Source organism: Hyaena hyaena, unplaced genomic scaffold (genome assembly GCF_003009895.1).
Source record: "Hyaena hyaena isolate Hyena2069 unplaced genomic scaffold, ASM300989v1 scaffold_783, whole genome shotgun sequence".
In the NCBI taxonomy this organism is placed as follows: Eukaryota; Metazoa; Chordata; class Mammalia; order Carnivora; family Hyaenidae; genus Hyaena; species Hyaena hyaena.
In genome coordinates this window covers 822,914-839,102 of record NW_024081416.1, presented here as the reverse complement: position 1 = coordinate 839,102, position 16,189 = coordinate 822,914, and the positions used below count along the sequence as shown (strand labels likewise).

The 16,189-nt window shown below is 48.0% G+C and overlaps 1 long non-coding RNA gene and 1 other non-coding gene across 2 annotated transcripts in view; both read left to right on the top strand.

Annotated features, from left to right (window-relative positions):
• The first annotated feature begins 14,521 nt into the window (after positions 1-14,521).
• Positions 14,522-14,628, top strand: LOC120221540. Its single transcript, XR_005525825.1, has one exon. It is a non-coding gene; the product is annotated as a U6 spliceosomal RNA (small nuclear RNA).
• Positions 14,629-15,994: 1,366 nt separating this feature from the next.
• Positions 15,995-16,189, top strand: part of LOC120221527 — a 4,417-nt gene continuing 4,222 nt past the window's right edge. Inside the window, exon 1 of the long non-coding RNA XR_005525822.1 lies at positions 15,995-16,133. This is a non-coding gene — a long non-coding RNA (uncharacterized LOC120221527). The remainder of the gene's footprint in view (positions 16,134-16,189) is intronic.

Here is a 16,189-nt window from a genome sequence, read left to right as displayed (position 1 = left end):
CTTTACTCTCCAGACGGACACTCGTTACCCGCACCCCTGTCCTGGAACCCACAACACGCAAGCCGTAAATACACCACAATCCCGTGCCCAGGGGTCCAACACGAGTCACCGTCGGGGACTCCGAACATGGAGGTGACCTCCGCCCAGGGCGACGCTCTGCGTGTATCAGGAAGTGGGGTCGCTACCCACCTATGGCCCAGCCCAAACTGCTGTCTCTCCCCAGCGCCGGAAATCAAACCCACCCGGAGGCCAGCAATTCCCCCAGAGCACACCCAGCTCGGTCCCTCTCCCTGCGCCCCCACCCCCCGCCCCACCCCTGCAGCAGCAGCGCCCCTCCCAGCGGCCGCTGCAGCCACATCACCTCTTACACAGGAAGCTCAGATCCTCCCAACAACTCCCCACTGTGCCCACAAAGCCCAGAGTCCCCACCATGACTCATCGAGGCCGTGACCTGACCCTCCTTCCCACACACCTCTCCTGTGCCCGCTCTCCCCTCACCTGCCAAGTCACACACTGGGGTATCTGCACGTGTTCCCTCTGTCTGGAATGTTCTGGAATGTTCTTCCCCTGGTCTTCATACGCTTGGCCCTGACCTGTCATCTAGACCTCAGCAAGGATGCCGCTTCTCAGAGACGCCTCCCTAAGTATCATCTACGGAAGCGACCCCCCCCCCCCTTCATCACATCTCCTGTCCCTTCCTGCAGGGGTATTGGCATGGAGAGACAGCCTGCAGCTGAGGACACGGTCTGGTTAGCACACACACAGACGGGAGGGATGGACCGGACGGGATGGACGGGAGAGATGGGGAGGGACTGGAAGGGACGGGAGGGGTGGAGAGGGACGGGGAGGGACGGGGATGGGGGTGGGGGATGGGGTTTCCTCTCCTACAGCTCGAATCTCCCCTGAGCTCATGTGAGGCTATCACCTACTGCATCTGCTACGTCCTGGCCCCGAGCAGACGGGCCATACCCGTAGGCTGGTCACCAGTGCAGGGGTGCGGGTGGGGGGCTGAGCATGTTGCAGCCGCTGCTGTAACCCCACAGGTCCCCGCGGCGGAGCCGCTGTACCGAGGCCGGCAGATGCGCTCCCCGCAGACCCACCGCGGATGCGGCGCGGAGCCAACAGCGCCACGTATGTCCCCAGCCGAGCCCGGGAGGGGCCTCTGCACACTGTCCTCAGTCCCACCCCCGCCCAGGAGCCAGTCACCAGCAGCGACGCCCAGGTAAGGGTTGTTGATGCAGAAACATTCAAAGTCGTTTTTTTCGGTCTAATGACTATTCCCTGACGACTTAAGAGAGAAACACAACCACCCATTTTGACAGCTGGTGAGATTAAGGCTCAGTAGGAAACGTACACGACTCTCGCCGCCCGGCCACCAGGGCAGGACATCGCCCCAGACCCGCCCCAGCGCTCAGGGTGTGTTCCTGACACACAGGGGCCACTTCAGTTCACCGTGAGCACAGCGGCCCTCACGCCCAGACCCCCCCCGACAGCCGCCAACAGTCCCTGCCCTCGGTTCTGGGCATTTCCACCAGCGGACCTAGCGCCCTGGGAGGCAGCGAGTCTGAGCAGTGGGACACAGGACACAGAGGTCAGCGACCGTGGCTCCGGGGGGGAGGGGCGTCCCCAGACACACTCCAGGGAGAAGTGCTCACCCCACCATGTGCAGGGGTGCGGCCTCACGTAACCCTCTGGACGGCGGAGGCCTCCTGCAAGCCTCCACGTGCCCACGGCACCACACGTTGGGCCAGTCCTGGTCACTCTGGGCCGTCTCTTCCTGGGGACCCTGTTTGTACCCGGGGAGCTGACGTGACCTAACTGGTGACCCCCCAGCCCTGTCACCCGTGTACCACACTCACACGTCTGCTGTGAGCAGGGGCAGAGCCACAGAGATGAAAGACCCGAACCTCGCTTGCTCTCGGGGACCCCACATCAGGGACCCCACACACGTGGATGAGGTGTGCGCTCGGCCACGAAGCTCACAGCTCAGCAGGTAGAGTATGTGCACAACGGGGCACAGTGTCCGGTGACCGCAGGGCAAGGAGGGGGACAAGAGCTTCCCAGGGGCCAGAATGAAGTAGGAGAGCAAAGCCCACAGACGCGGGGCCAGAGCTGGGGACGTGCTCAGCGTGTGGGGACGGGCATCGGACCTCCTGAGGCAGGTCTGCCTGGCTGGGCTCTGGCCTGACTCTAACCCACGGGGCTGCCCGGAATCTGGGTGGACATGTGAAGACATGGTGGGCGTCCCTATCAGAATGTTCTGGAAGCATCCAGAGGGTCTCAGGCACGTTCTGAGAGAGACACCAGACACAAAGCGTGCACACTGCAGGACCCACGCAACGGACCCCTGCGACAGATAAACCTCGCCCAAGGGGACGAGAAGCAGGTCTGGGTGGCCCAAGGCCACAAACAGGGACAGGAGAGCCTTCTACAGGCCCGGAACGTTCCGTACGTGTCACAGTCCACCCGAGTAACTGTACACCTGAAATGGGTTCATTTTATTCCGTGTAAATAATGCTTCGATTAATGCATTTATGTCTTTTATATACTTAATACTTCACTAAGGTTTTATATAAATTGATTAAACCCGGCGGTCTTGCTCGCCCTGCCACCCCAGCCCTCCGGCGGCCCGTCACCAAGCGGCTGTGAACAAGCTATGTGTTACGGAAATAAAAACGTCTTAATATTTTTTAAAGTTATGATTATTTTTTTTTAATTTTGAATGTTTTACTTATTTCTGAGAGAGAGAGTGTGTGTGTGAGCAGGGGAGGGACAGGGAGAGAGGGAGACACAGAATCCGAAGCAGCTCCAGGTTCTGAGCTGTCAGCACAGAGCCCGACGCGGGGCTCGAACCCACGAACTGTGAGATCGTGACCTGAGCCGAAGTCAGACGCTTCACTGACTGAGCCCCCCAGGCGCCCCCATATTTCAGCCATTGTTGATAGTTATGCTCTAAACATTGGGGTGCATGTGCCCCTTCAAAACAGCACACCTGTATCCCTTGGATAAATACCTGGTAGTGGAATTGCTGGGTCGTCGTGTAGTTTTATTTTTAATTTTTTGAGGAAACTCCATACTGTTCTCCAGAGTGGCCGCACCAGTTTGCGTTCCCACCAGCCGTGCAGAAGGGTTCGCCTTTCTCCGCATCCTCGCCAGCGTCTGTTGTTCCCTGACTTGTTAAGTTTAGCCATTCTGACCGGCGTGAGGTGGTATCTCACTGTGGTTTTGATCTGTATTTCCCTGATGATGAGTGATGTTGAGAATCTTTTCATATGTCTGTTTTGTGCCTGCATGTCTTCTTTGGAAAAGAGTCAATTCATGTCCTTTGCCCACTTCTTCACCGGATTATTTGTTTTTTGGGTGTTGAGTTTGATTAGGTCTTTAAATTTTTTTTTAACGTTTATTTATTTTTGAGAGACGGAGACAGAGAGTGAGCAGGGGAGGGACAGAGAGAGGGAGACACAGAATCCGAAGCAGCTCCAGGCTCTGAGCCGTCAGCACAGAGCCCGATGTGAGGCTCAAACTCACGAAATACGGGTTTATAACCTGCGCTGAAGTTGGACACTTAGCCACCTGAACCACCCAGGCACCCCTTGGTTTTCTTTTTCAGGGCTGCTTTGGCTATTTGGGGTCTTTTCTGGTTCCATACAAATTTTAGGATTGTTTGTTCTAACTTTGGGAAGAACGCTGGTGTTATTCTGATAGGGATTGCATTGAATGTATAGATTGCTTTGGGTGATATTGACATTTTAACAATATCTGTTCTTCCAACCTAGGAGCATGGAATACTTTTCCATTTTTTTGTGTCTTCTTCAATTTCTTTCATAAGCTTTCTATAGTTTTTAGTGTATAGATTTTTCACCTATTGAAAATTGACACGGGGCTCAAAGTCATAAGCCATGAAATCATGACCTGAGCCAAAGTGTGACAACAGACGTAGCCACCCAGGTGCCCAGTTCTAGCAGTTTTTTGGTGGAATATTTTGGGTTTTCTATACAGAGTATCATGTCAACCTGACAAACATCTTACAGCAGCCATAATAAAATGCTTCAACAAACAATTACAAATACCCTTAAAAAGAATGAATAAATAGAAACGCTCATGAAATAGGAAGTCTCAGGGGGGAAAAATCATATAAAAAAAGTGAAATTTAGAAGCGTGTGGGTGGCTTAGTCGGTTAAGCATCTGACTCTTGATTTTGGCTCAGATCATGATCTCATGGTTCATAAGTTCAATCCCCATATCTGGCTCTCTGCTGTCAGCAGGGAGCCTGCTTCACATCCTCTGTCTTCCTCTCTCTGTTCCTCCTCCCCTCTCTCTCTAAAAAGGAAACATAAGAAAGAGAGAGAGAGAGAGAGAGAGAAAGAAAGAAAGAAAGAAAGAAAGAAAGAAAGAAAGAAAGAAAGAAAGAAAGAAAGAAAGAAAAACAATTTGAATGACAGTGGATTTCTCATCAGAAACCATGGAGGCCAGAAGGAAATGATGTACTATCTTTGAAGACCTAAAAGAAAAGACCTTATGCCTAGTGCAAATATCCTTCAGGAAAGAAGGGGAAATTAAGACATTCTCAAATGAAGGAAAACAAAGAATTTTCCAGCAGCAGACCTACCCTAATAAAATGGCCATAGGAATTTCTCTGAACAAAGAGGAAATGATAAAAGGAAGAGCCTTGAAATATCAGGAAATAAGAACAAACATGTTAAGAAAAAACACAGGTAAATACAACAGGCTTTCTTTCCCTTGAGTTTTCTGAATTATATTTGACAGTTGAAACAAAAATTGTAACAGTGTCTGAGATGGTTCTAAATGAACACAGAGGAAATATTTAAGACCATTACATTAAAAAAAATTTTTTTTTTATAGTTTACTTATTTTTGAGACAGAGACTGAACATGAGCGGGGGAGGGGCAGAGAGAGAGGGAGACACAGAATCTGAAACAAGCTCCAGGCTCTGAGCTGTCAGCACAGAGCCCGACGCGGGGCTTGAACCCACAAACTGTGAGATCATGACCCGAGCTGAAGTCAGAGGCTTAACCGACTGAGCCACCCAGGCTTTGCCCCTAAGACAATTACACTTTAAGTGAGGAGAGTAAGGTTTCTATACTTCATTCAAGCAATGTCAATAGGCATAGACTATGATATGTGTAAATAATGTAACATCTTCAGATTTTTTATGTTTATTTTGAGAGCGAGAGAGAGCAGGGGTGGGGCACAGAGAGAAGGAGTGAGAGAATCCTGAGCAGGCTCTGTGCTGGTCAGCACAGAGCCCTAAGTGGGGCTCGATCCCACAAACCATGAGATCATGACCTGAGCCAAAATCAAGTCAGACACTCAACTGACTGATCCACATAGGCGCCCCACATCTTCAGTTTCAAAATACACTTAAAAACACTACAGATAGGGGCACCTGGGTGGCTTAGTTGGTTGAGCGTCTGACTTTCCCTTAGGTCATGATCTCGCGGTTCGTGGGTTCAGGCCCCGCGTCGGGCTGTGTGCTGACTGCCAGCTCGGAGCTTGGAGTCTGTTTTGGTCTGTGACTCCCTCTCTCTCTGACCCTCCCCTGCCCACGCTGTCTCTCTCTCTCTCCTAGAAATAAATAAAACATTAAAAAAAAAAAACACTACAGATAAATCAAAATTGAACTCTAAAAAATGCCCAAGTAAATGATAGGAAAACAGAAAAAGAAAAAACAGGAAACAAAAAATAAAATGGCAGACTTGAGCCCTAACATATCAATATTTACATTAAATGTAAATGGTCTAAAAAAATACCAATTTAAATACACAAACTGTCAGTGTGGTTTAAAAAACACGATCCAACTATATGATGTCTACAAAAAGCTCACTTCACATATAATGATATAGTCAGGTTTAAAGTAGAAAGATAGGAAAATAAAATAAAATAAAAAATAAAGATATGTCATGCAAACCTCAAAGGAAAACAGGCATACCTATTTAATATCAGATGAAACACACCTCAGAGTAAAATCACTAAGATCATAGAGAGGGATACTATGTAATCATAAGTAGATTAATCCGTCCAGAATACATAGCCGTCCTAAATACCTGTGCAAGCAAACAGCGGAGCTGCAGAGTATATGATGCAGAAACTAACTGTACTGAAAGGAGGAATATACAAAACCACAGTTACAATTGTAGACTCAACACCCCTCTCTCAACAACTGACAGACAGCTAGACAGAACACCAGAGGGAGAGAAATCTCAACAATACTATGAACCAACGGTACCCAACTGTCAGGTACACAACGCTGTGCCCAGCAGCAGAGTACACGACTTTTCAGCTGTCCACGGAACACGGACCACGAAGGCCATATCCTGGGGCCATGAAATAAGTCTCAATTAATGTAAGAGAATTCAAGTCATATGCACCGTGCTGTCTAACCACAACAGAAGTAAATCAGAAATCAATAGCAGAAAATATGTGGAAATCTCCAAATCCTTTGAAACTAGGTAACATACTTCAAAATAACCCACAGAATGAAGAAGTCAAAAGGAAAACTAAAAATATTTTGAACTCAATGAAAATGGAAACACAACACAAATTAAAATGAAAAACAATATCAAGATTTATGAGATGGGGGTGCCTGGGTGGCCCGGTCGGTTGAGCATCTGATTTCAGCTCAGGTCATGATCTCACAGTTCACGGGTTTGGGCCCCATGTCGGGCTCTGTGCTGACAGCTCGGAGCCTGGAGCCTGCTTCCAATTCTGCTTCTCCTTCTCTCTCTGCCCCTCCCCCATTCGCACTTTGTCTCTCTCTCTCTCAATAATAAATAAATGTAAAAAAAAAAAAGATTTATGAGATGTAGGTAAAGCATCACCTAAAGAGAAAGTTATAGCATTAAAAGCCTATATTAGGAAATAAGAACACTTAAAAATTACTTACCTCAGCTTTTTTTTTTTTTTAAATATTTTTATTTATTTCTAGGAGAGAGAGAGACAGCGTGAGCAGCGGAGGGTCAGAGAGAGAGGGAGTCACAGACTCTGAAACAGGCTCCAGGCTCTGAGCTGGCAGTCAGCACAGAGCCCGACGCGGGGCTCGAACCCACGAACCGCGAGACCATGACCTAAGCGAAAGTCGGACGCTTAACTGACTAAGCCACCCAGGCGCCCCATACTTACCTCAGCTTTGACCTTAAAGGAAAAACAGAAGAAGAAAAGCAAATGAAACCCAAAGATAACAGAACAAAGGAAGTAACTGAGATAAAAGCAGAAATCAAGGAAATTGAAAACAGAAAAACAACAGAGAAAAATCAATGAAACAAGGAAGTAGTTCTTTGAAAGGATCAACAAAATGAATAAGCATCCAGCAAGACTGAAAGAGACAAAGAGAAGACACGATTACCAAATCAGAACGAAATAGGACAGACGTCACCACAGACCCCAGGACATCCAAAGGGTGATAAGGGAGCTCTAAGAACAACTTCGCACATGTGTCTACAGGTGTAAACGCCAAACACACAGCTGGACGACCTACACAACGCTACCCTTCCTCAAAAAGTCACAACTGTCACACCCACCCAACCTGAAACAGATCATGGGAACAGCCCCATAGCTATTACAAAACTTGAACTCATAATTAAAAGCCTTCCGAAAAAGAAATATCCAAGCCCAGATGGTTTCACTAGAGATTTCTATCAAACAATTAAAGAAAACTAACGTCAGTTCTACACAGTCTCTCCCCAGAGAAGAAAACACTTCACAATTCATTTTATGAAGCTAGGATCTCACCCATAATACTAACACCAAAGCCGGTACAAAACAAAACGAAGTGAAAAAAACTACAGACCAGTATCTTTCATGAAAAAATGCAAAAATCCTTAACAAAGTATGAAAAAGTAATTTAATAGTAGTATTAAAAGTTAGAAATTTGGGGCTGGGGGGGTTCAGTCAGCTGGGCTGGCCGCTCCGAGCCTGGAGCTGCTTCACATTCTGTGTCTCCCTCTCTCTCTGCCCCTCCCCTGCTTGCTCTCTCCCTCTCTCTCTCAAAATCATTAAAAATTTTTTAAAAAAGAAAAAAAGAAAAAGCAATCATCATAATCCACCATATTAAGCAGCTAAAGAAGAAAAATCACATGATCACGTCACCCAATACAGAAAAAGCATTTGACAAAATTCAATAATTTATTCAATAAATAATTGATTTATTTATATCAATATTTATTTATATTTATGTCAATATTTATTTATATCAATATATTGAATAAATAATAATTCAATAAATTATTAGTTGAATTTTGTCCCCCCCTCAAAAGTCCTACCTGCCAGCACATCAGAATGTGACCTTATTTGGAAACAAGGTGTTTACACAGGTGATCGAGTTAAAACAAGGTCACTGAGGTGGTCCCAATCCATACGGCTGTGTCCTGATGAGAAGAGGAAATCCGGACACGTAGACACAGGGAAGACCGTGTGAGCGCTGCACCGCAAGCAGAGGACGCTGATGATCGCTGACAGATCGCCAGAAACTAGGAAGGGGGGTGAGTCCCCCACAGGTTTTAGAGGGCGCGTGGCCTTGATTTTGGACTTGGAGCCTCATGAGGAAAGAAATACCAGTTTGTGCTATTTTTTTAATAGCCGTCCTAAGAAACTAATAGAAAACCCGTTCATGATTACGACTCTCAAAGAATAAGAATAGAGAACTTCCTCAACTTGATAACATCAACAAAAAGAAACTGCAGATGACATTGTAGTTCCCTGTGAAAGACTGAACGCGCTGCACCCTACGTGTCGGGCAAGGGCGTCCACACTCCCTGTTCTGATTCAGCACAGCGCGGGAAACTTTAACCAGAACTAAGGCAAGAAAAATAACAGAAGGCATATAGGTCACAAGGGAAAAACAAAAGACCGGCTCTCTCTGCAAATGACATGACACAGGCTTAACGCAGTTCCTATCAAAACCCAGCCACAGTTTTGGAGGGACGGACAAGATTATTCTAAAATGTATAGGAAGGCAAAGGAAGTGGGGCAGCTAGAACAGTTCCGAAAAAGAATGACGTGGGACTGAGGAACGGCCTTCCACGTTCCAGTACTGCATAGCCACGTAACCGGGGCTGCGCGGCCCTGGCGGAGGCACTGTAAGGCCACAAGTCTAAACGTCTAAACCACACTGACTCCATGACAAGCTTTAAGTTCCCCTCTGAACTAGAAGGCCTGAGTTCCAGCTTCCCCGAAACTATCAGGCAGACACACACCAGGCAGGAGAAACCACCCTCGCAGCACCCACTCAGGAAAGGCCGGCGACCACCCTCCACATTACTGAGGGACAGGCCTGGAGATAGAAACTATAGATAGGACCCTGTTACCTGATGTTAAAGTTAACCCGTTAGTCGCCGAACAAGACCCTAGGCTCGCTCTGTGATTGGTTGGATTTAAAGGTGCTCTAAACGTTGTAATTGGATCCCGCCAAAAGTGACGAATACTCTAGACAATGTGTGTGGTCAAACCCGCTGTCAATGATGTTGTATAATTATGATTGGATCACTGTTCCCATGTCACAACTTCTGTAACTCCCCATAAACCCCATAAAAACCCTACTCTGCCCCTGTTCCGGGCTCTCAGCACGGATGCACTGCGTTGGTGAGGTCTGGGAGCCCGAGGTAAAGCCTGAATAAACGCCCTTTGCTTTTGTATACGTGACTCGGACTCCTTGGTGCTCTTGGGACTTTGGGGAGATCGCGATCTGGGCATAACAGCATAGACCCATGTATCAGTGCGACAGACTGAGACTCCAGAAATAAACCCGCACAAGTATACTCCGGCTGATCCCTGATAAGGCCGCAAAGGCAATTTAAGGGAGGACATGCAGTCTTTCCCACAAATGGTGCAATAGCAACTGGACGTCTATAGGCAAAGAAAAAAAAAGAAAAGAAAAAAGAAAAAGAGGAAGAAAGAGAGGAGGGAAGGAAGTTAGGAAGGAAGAAAGGGAGGGAGGGAGGGAGGAGGAAGTCACCCTAAGTTTCACAGCTTATACAAAATGAACTCAAAATGGATTGTGGGCTTGTGGCTCCTGGGTGGCTCAGGTAAGTGGCTGACTCTTTGTTTCAGTTCAGGTCATGACCTCACCGTTCATGAGTCCGAGCCCAGCATCGGGAAGTGGAGCTCATCATTTCTTTTGCCCATTTTCTAACTGGATTGTTTGGTTTTTTTGTTGTTGAGTTTTGAGAGTTCTTTATATAGTTTAGATACTAGTTCTTTGTTGGATATGTTGTTTGCCAATATTTTCTTCCACTCTGTAGCTGCTTTCCTCCTAACAGTGTGGTACGAACCCCTCCCTAAGGAGAGAGAAAAAAATGAAGAAGAGAGAAGACTTCAAGGTCACCTAGATATGCGCCCAGCTGCCTACATTCCCCATGGCCTTGTAAACCGAGACAGCTTAATCAGACTGCACGTTTATGTGTCTCCATATATGGGAGACAAAGAGATAGAGAACGTACAAGAAAATTACGCCATGTGCTGTGGGCCGCTCAGTTCTTTTGGGTACGAACCCAACTGAGCGGTGCCGGCACGAATAACGTTGCTTCATGGAAAGAAAATCCTCAGCGTCATGACTCTCTGAGCGAGAATCCTGCAACAACAGGGCTCTTTTTATAGACTAAACTTTTCAATTTAAATAAAGTCAAATTTATCAGTTTTTCCTATTTTTCCTTTTACGAAAGGTGCTTTCATTGTTGAGACTAAGACTGTTGTGCCCGAGTCGCGAGTCCCCTGAGACCCCCAAGGAGCCAACACTGATGCAAGTACATAAGGGTCTTTACTACAAGCTCGAGCAGGGGCTCGCCCGCCTACCCGCACAGCGGCAGCAAGGAGAAGCCTCCAACAATGGCAAGCAGGGTTTTTATGGGGTCAGGGACGGGGGTGTTACCATGCACACGTTGTACGTGTAGCATCATCACATAAGCACCAATCACAATTGTACAGCAGCACCCATGGTAACAGCTTTGACCATTCAGTATCTGTGAGGTGTTCATTACTTTTGATGGGACCCAATCGTGACTCTTGATAATCCTTTGAAAATGACCAATTATGAGGTGAGTTCAAAGGGCCCACATGGGGTTCAGGCAAGCGGTGAGAAATTGGCGAGTTTGTATCTGCAGTTCCCGGCCTTGACTCAGACCATAGGAGTGTTTTCTTGATCAGCTGACCTGAGGGCGGTCCGAGGATGGCGTCAGCCTTGAACAGTCTGAGGAACTGGGGCTCCGTGCAGCCCGAGGTTGTTCTTAATGGAGGCCTTAATTTTGGGCTCTTCAAGACATTTTTGGCTGGCCCTAGATCCCAAAGATTGTTATTATTTTTTTCCCTAAAAGTTATATTATTTTAGGGGCACCTGGGTGACAGTCAGTTGAGCATATGACTCTTGATTTCAGCTCCGGTCATGATCTCATGGTTCGTGTGATCAAGCCCGGTGTCAGGCTCTGTGCTGAGCATGGAGCCTACTTGGGATTCAGTCTCTCCCTCTCTCTCTGCCCCTACACTGCTCACTTGTGCGTGTGCTCTCTCTCTCTCAAAATAAACATTAAAAGTTACATTACTTTACATTTTTAAGCCCACAATCCATTTTTTAAAGTTTATTTATTTTGAGAGACAGAATGTGCATGTGTGGGCACAATTGAGGAAGGGGAAGAGGGGGAGAGAGGGAATCCTAGGCAGTTTCTGAGCTGTCAGCGCGGAGCTGGACTCGAGCTCGATCTCACGAAATGTGAGATCATGACCTGAGCTGAAATCAAGAGTAAGATGGACGCTCAACCGACTGAGCCACCCAGGTGCCCCATTTATAGAACATTCTTGAAGTCCTGAAATTGTACAAACAGAAAAGTTGTTGCCAGGGGATGGGGTGGGGGTGGGGGTGAGAGGGAATGGGTGTGTCTGTAAAAAGGCAACATGACGTAGCCTGCGGTGGGGAGATGCTGGTATCTTGACTGTATCAATGTCAGCATCCTGGTTGCGATACTGTTTCAAAAGATGTTGCCATTGGAAGAACCTGGGTAAAGAGCCGACCTCTCTGTACCGTTTGTTGAATTGCTGTGAATCTCCAACGACCTCAAAATGAACACTTTAACTGAGAGGGAAACAGCCCCCGAGCCTGCGGGCAGCGTACAAGCCGGCGGCGGGCCGGACGTGAGCTGCCCTCCTCCTCGGCCCTTTGCTGGTTATATCATCGCAAGTAGCTTCTCCCAGGTTTGGGCTGAAATTTACCTTCCTTTACATCATCTTTCAAAACATAAGCTCTTCGGGCACCTGGGTGGCTCAGTTGGTTAAGCGTCCAACTTCGGCTCAGGTCATGATCTCGCGGTTCGTGGGTTCGAGCCCCGCGTCGGGCTCTGTGCTGACAGCTCGGAGCCTGGAGCCTGTTTCAGATTCTGTGTCTCCCTCTCTCTCTGCTCCTACCCCACTTGTGCTCTGTCTCTCTCTGTCTCAAAAATAAATAAACTATAAGAAAAATTTAAAAGCAGATAAGCTCTTGACCTTGATTCATATATCTGTTCTTTTCCATTGAACTCTTTGTAACTTAACAAACCCTCTCCTACTCTGAGGCCATAGATATTCTTCTACATTTTTTCTTAAAGGTTTTTAAGTATTGTCTTTCATATCAAGTCTCTAGTCAACCTAGCCCGTATTTCGGGGCAGGAGGGAAGCAGGATATAATTTCACGTTCTTGTACTTGAATGTGCAATCGTCCCAGATCAGTAATGGACACATTCACCCTCTCGGCTCAGACCCACAGCTGTGCGGGAATAAGTGGCAGCTTCCGCTTTTCCGTGGGCCTCTTTCTGCGGTTCTCTGCTGTCTGCTATTGGTCGAGCTGTCTATTCTCGGCTACTACCACATCTTCAGGAAGAAGGGTCTTAACTATTCGTAGGCTTTTGTTCTTGCATATAAATTGCAGAACCAGCGTGTCCCATTCCTGAGAAAACCCTGTGGGAATTTTTACTGAATTCTACAGAAGCCAGAGATACATTTGGAGAGACTGGCTCTCCAGAAATGCTCATTGCATCTTCCTACCCACAGACACGGCACTAGGCTGGTTCCGGTCTTCCTTAGAAACACGTTCAGCAGGGGCGCCTGGGTGGCCCAGTCGGTCAAGTGTCGGACTCTTGATTTCAGCTCCGGTCATGATCTCATGGATGGTGGGCTCTGCGCTGACAGTGCGGAGGCTGCTTGGGACTCTCTTTCTCCCTCTGCCCCTCCCCTATCAACATAAATAAAAACAAATATTAAAAAAATAAGACTTTTAATAAAGTTGAAGGACGCCTGGGTGGCTTGGTTGAGCGTCCATCTTTGACTCGGGTCATGATCTCACGGTTCGTGAGTTTGAGCCCCGCATCGAGCTCTCTGCTGTCAGCGTGGAGCCTGCTTGGGACTCTCTGTCTCCCTCTCTCTTCCCCTCCCCCCCCCATAGCTTTAATGTCATTCTTTAATCTGTGAGTGAAAAACGTGTATGGTGTCCTTAATGTTAAATTACTTCTGCATTTGGGAGGGGACCACTTGTTATGATATACCACCTTCATTAGCCAATTCTGACTATGATCATTTGGCCAATATTGTGTTTAGAGACGTTGCCTGTGTATTCACGCATGAAATGCCCACAATTTTCCTTTCTTATGCCATCGTCTGGTGTGGTGTCCGGTTATCATGTCGGCCTCAGAGAATGAATTGGGGAGGATCTCTCTTCTCTGGAAAAGTTTATATAATATTGAAATTTACTATTCCTTGAAAATTTGGTAAAGTTTGCCTGTAAAACAACTGGTTTGGTGTTTTCTTTGTGAGAAGATTATAAACTAGGATTCAATTACTTTACAGTTAAGGGACCATCAGGGTTCTTCTATTAGTTTTAAAAATGATACTTTAAGAAACATGTCTATTTCTGGGGCGCCTGGGGGGCTCAGTCAGTTAAGTATCTGGCTTTGGCCCAGGTCACGATCTCACGGTCCGTGGGTTTGAGGCCCGCGTCGGGCTCTGTGCTGACAGCTCAGGGCCTGGAGCTGCTTCAGATTCTGTGTCTCCCTCTCTCTCCGACCCTCCCCTGCTTGTGCTCTGTTCCTCTCTCAAAAATAAAGAAACAGTAAAAAAATTTTAAAGAAATATATCTTTCTTCTAAGTTTTAAAATTTATTACATCATCTTACATTTTAGTTCCTGCTGGGTCTGTAGCTGTGATCTCTTTCTCGTTACTAATATTGACTTACTGATTTTCTCCTCTTTTCTCGATTAATCATGCTAATTTTTAAATTTTTGATTCATCTCTTTTTTTTAAGTTTTTTTTTTCAATGTTTATTTATATTTAAGGGGGAGAGAGAGAAGGAGAGAGAGAGTGGCAGAGTGGCCAGGAGAGAGGGAGACACAGAATCTGAAACAGGCTCCAGGCTCCGAGCTGTCAGCACAGAGCCCGACGCGGGGCTCGAACCCACGAACCGTGAGATCATGACCTGAGCCGAAGTTGAATGCTTAACTGACTGAGGCCCCCAGGCGCCCCTTCATTCATCTCTTGAAAGAATTACATTCTGGTGCTTGCTTCGGCAGCACATATACTAAAATTGGAACGATACAGAGAAGATTAGCATGGCCCCTGCTCAAGGATGACATGCAAATTTGTGATGCATTCCATATTTTTATGGAATACTACATGGCAATGAGAAAGAATGGAATCTGGCCATCTGTAGCAACATGGATGGACCTTGAGGGTGTTATGCTGAGCGAAGTAAGTCAGGCAGAGGACAAATACCATATGTTTGCACGTATATGAGGATTAGGAGGAACTTAACGGAGGACAATGGGGGAGAAGAAGGGGGGAAATAGTGGGGGGGGCAAACCATGAGAGACTCTTGAATGCTGAGAGTTGATGGGGTTGGGGGGAGCGGAAGGGGGGAGATGGGCACGGAGGAAGGCACTTGTGGGGATGAGCACTGGGTGTTATATGGAAATCAACTTGACAATAAACTGTAAAAAAAAAAACAACCTAGAAAAATAAAATAAAATTTAAAAAAATAAGCCCCCCCCAAAAAAGAATTACATTCTGGCTTTATTGATTCTCTACTGCAGCTTGGTTTTTATGCCCCCCCAACCCCTGGTTTTACGGGGCTATAATTGGCATATAACTACAGCTTGTTTATAAAATTTTAAATTAAATATAATTTTGTTTTTAAAATTTGTGTCTGCTCTCTGGGATGATTTTTACTTTTTATCTACTTCTTCAAGCAACTCTTAGCTTCTGATTTTCAAGCAGCCCCTTCCCACATGAGCGCTTGGTGCCGGGCCTCGCCGGAGTCCTGCTCAAACGAGCCCCGCAGCTTCGGGAAGTAACTACGCTTCTTCAGCTCTGAGTATCTTCTAATCTCGGTTAGGATTTGCTCTGTGACGCACGTGCTGTTGACTTGGGGGTGTTTCCCCTAAATTTCCAAACGTACAGAGATTTGCGTCCCCTCCCGGCACCGACTTCCCGCGCAGCGGCGGCCGGACTGGCCCCGGGAGGCCGCGCCCCGCGCACGCGCCCCTGCTGCCCGGCTCCGGCGCCTCGGGACTCGCTCCTCCGCCCAAACGGCTCCAGGCCCGGACGGGCTGGCGATCGTGGGCAGGAGAGGGCAGTCTGTCCGGGGAAAGGAAAGTGCGCCAGGTGGTGGCCATGCTCACTCTGGCCTGTGGCCGGGGGACACTTCTCAAAACCACGGAAAAGGGAAGCAGAGTGAGCCGTTAGCGGCCGTCTCTCTGGGCAGAAGGCACACGGGTAGGGGTGTGGCTGCCAGGAATCCGGGCGACGCGGTGCCGGGCGGGAAGGAGCCCCAGAAACGCCCCAGACGTGCAGGGCCCCCGTCAGGCCCTCGGGTGGGCACAGGGGGCCCGGAGAGGGATGCGATCAGCTCCAACCGAGGAAGAGCGTGGAGACCCTCCCCCAGGCCCTCCCCGAGACCCTCCCCGAGACCCTCCCCCCAGACCCTCCCCCAAACCCTCCCCGAGACCCTCCCCGAGACCCTCCCCGGCCAAGCCAGGTCCATCCGGAAGAGCAGGAGAGCCGTGGCCAGGCTGTGTGGACGTCCTCAGGGGCCCAAACCCCGGACGAGGCGGAGGCCGGGTTCAGCTGGGAGTGGGGTTTGCAGAATCAGCGCCCAGGGGCCAATGGAGGTAAGACCGTTTGAACGAAGGCAGCTACTAGCACGGCGTCCAGGCTACGGAGGGAG